Genomic DNA, 3,094 nt, shown 5'->3' on the forward strand with positions numbered 1-3,094 from the left:
AATGCCACGTGTACCAAGTGCGCATGCGCGCTGTCCGTGCTCCGCTCGACTTCCGCTGAGAGGAAGGCGCTGTTTATCACCGCGACGCTCGGCAGCGCGAGACAGAGAATGACCGCAGCCGCGGGCCTGTGAGACGCTCGCTGACCGATCCGACTTCACGATGTCCAGCGGCGGCTTCGCGTCACAGAACGGCGCCGGAGGCTCGTACGCGAACGGTGAGTAACTCGCGTCTGACGCGTCTAAACGCGCCGCGCTCAGGCTTAGAGTTTCTCCGGAGTTTGATCACTTCAGCGACGCGACGCGATCGGCCAGAGTTCTAGTGCGTCGCGTCGCTCGATGAAGGCCGAATCCTGTGATCTTCGAGTAAAGTTAACCACTAACGACTAGTCAAGCGGGTTAACCCAAGTTAGTTAGTGGACTAGTGACGCGGCTGTCCTCGATCAGATCGGTTCGGTTCGGTTCGGTTCTACAGTCCGGGGTTTGTTTGTAAATGTTAGATGTCATGAAATACGGTCTTACAGAATTAATTTGTCACAGTGCAGGAGCAAGTGAAAGTAAAAATGGTTAAATATGAAAAATTAGAAGCTTAACAGAAATGGTGAACTTTCACCTTCATATGCCGATAGCGCTGTCAAACGATTAATCGCGTCCACAATAACAGTTTTTGTTTACATAAAATATGCCTGTGTACTGTGTATATTTATTATGTGTATATATAAATACACATGCATGTGTATATATTTAAGAAAAATGTTATTTTTATATATTAAGTATATAATGTAAATGATATAAATATATACGTCAATGCATGTCAATATTTTCAATGTGTGTGTTTATATATACATAATACATATGCACTGTACACACACATATATACGTGACTCTGGAGCACAAAACCAGTCATAAGGGTCAATTTTTCAAAATTGAGATTTATACATCATCTGAAAGCTGAATAAATAAGCTTTCCATTGATGTATGGTTTGTTAGGATCGGACAATATTTGAACATCTGGAATCTGAGGGTGCAAAAAGATCTAAATATTGAGAAAATCATCTTTAAAGTTGTTCAAATGAAGTTCTTAGCAATGCATATTACTAATAAAAAATTAAGTTTTGATATATTTACGGTAGAAAATTTACAAAATATCTTCATGGAACATGATCTTTACTTAATATCCTAATGATTTTTGGCATAAAAGAAAAATGTATAATTTTGACCCATACAATGTATTGTTGGCCCAAAAAGCAGCATGTCATGGGACCTTTAAGACTGCTTTTGTGCTCCAGGGTCACATATATTATGTAAACAAACTTTTACTTTGGACAGCCCTAATTAATTAATTAATTTAAGTCAATGGACAAGTAATAAATCCAACTACCCAAATACCATGGTACATTAATATGGTAATTTATGGTATTTGCATCTGATAGCATGACTGTAACTGTACACTACACTCATATCATGTGATATCATGTGGGTTTAGTCTAAAAGAGCAGATAATGCATGTTTGCTCTTTATCATATTTGAACTCCATTCCTGAAAATGCTTCTCAGGGGAATACTGTGGCATCTTACTTTAGGCTTTTTTAAATTAAGATTATCTGTATTACCTGAATAATATTACCTGAATGTTTGCACATTTCAATTTGATATATTTGTATTTTAACAATAGGTATTATTTAAGCAGTTTTACAAAGAAAAATGCCTCACAAACGTCCCTATGGCAAACATATATATGTTATGCTGAATCGTGTTTATATGAGGATATAGACGAGGCTTAAACCTAGTCCAGACTAAAGTGTAAGTCTGAGCTGAAAGAAACTTGCACTGACTGATCTTAAAATATACCAGTGTCTCAACATGCACACTAGCGATGTGGCACATCTATAACAATTACTAAAGTGTCCTAATTGAACTATGGCCTGATCCTGATTTAGTCCAAGCCCTGGCTGTGAAACCAGGCCAGATCTGACATTAATAACTACCTAAATCATATGCAGGGGATTCCTGATGCTGCTGTGGGGATTTTTGTACAATATCTTCAACACAATGGTACAAAAACATTTGATTTCAAACTTTGATTATTAATTTTATGTATATATTTTTAATTATTTATAATGAATTATTTATGAAATTAAATTTATTTGAACTAAAAATGTAAAGAAATCTGAAAAATTGCAATGCTATCAAATAAACTTGTGTTTTCCACATCGAGCGTTTTGGCTTTTAAATACGGCTAGATTCATACCACTGTGTTTCATTCACTATATTAATATTAATGTTTTAGGACTTTACTGTGCAGCCGTGTGATTGCTGTCAGATAGCGGGTTATTCTGATGCTCTTCATTAGTTGACTGTGCATTATTTAAGGCTGTTCCGCTCGTTAGAAGAGAGTGTGACACACAGATCACTTTGAGTTTTGATTGCTCATTTATCCTCTTCCCTGTCTTGTTCCCTGACGTTCTCCTGAGTTAATCTGGTTAGGGGACTAGTCTGTGATGGTCAGTTAAACCCCTTGCGCTCTCAGTGTTTGGTTTGTAACGGACTCTTGTGTGTTTTGTGCCGTAGGTCCGTCACAGAACCCCGTAGGTGTTTTCCCGTCTAATCAGGGCTTCATGGCTCCGCAGCAGCCGGGCTTCATGAACACTCTGCCGATCAAAGGCCCGCCGCCAGCCATCTACTCCCAGCAGCCTCAGCGGCCTCCGCCGGCGGGGAACCGGCCCATCATGCACTGCAGCACACCGCCGCTCTTCCAGCCGCACGCTAACTCTGTGAACCACGGTACACCCCACACCAGCCTGCTTCACGCTTCTGAATGAAGCCTCTTCTGCTCACCACGCTGCATTCATCTCATACAAAACAGTCAAACAATAATACTGTTATTGTTTAATAACACACACGCGCACACACACTCACACACACACACACACACGCACACACACACACTCACACACACACGCACGCACGCGCACACACACTGACACACACACACTCATACACACACACTCACACTCGCGCACACACACACACACACTCTCACACACACTCACACTCATACACACACACACACTCATACACACACACACTCACACTCT

Source organism: Sinocyclocheilus anshuiensis, unplaced genomic scaffold (genome assembly GCF_001515605.1).
Source record: "Sinocyclocheilus anshuiensis isolate Anshui unplaced genomic scaffold, SAMN03320099.WGS_v1.1 scaffold2749, whole genome shotgun sequence".
Classification (NCBI taxonomy): domain Eukaryota; kingdom Metazoa; phylum Chordata; class Actinopteri; order Cypriniformes; family Cyprinidae; genus Sinocyclocheilus; species Sinocyclocheilus anshuiensis.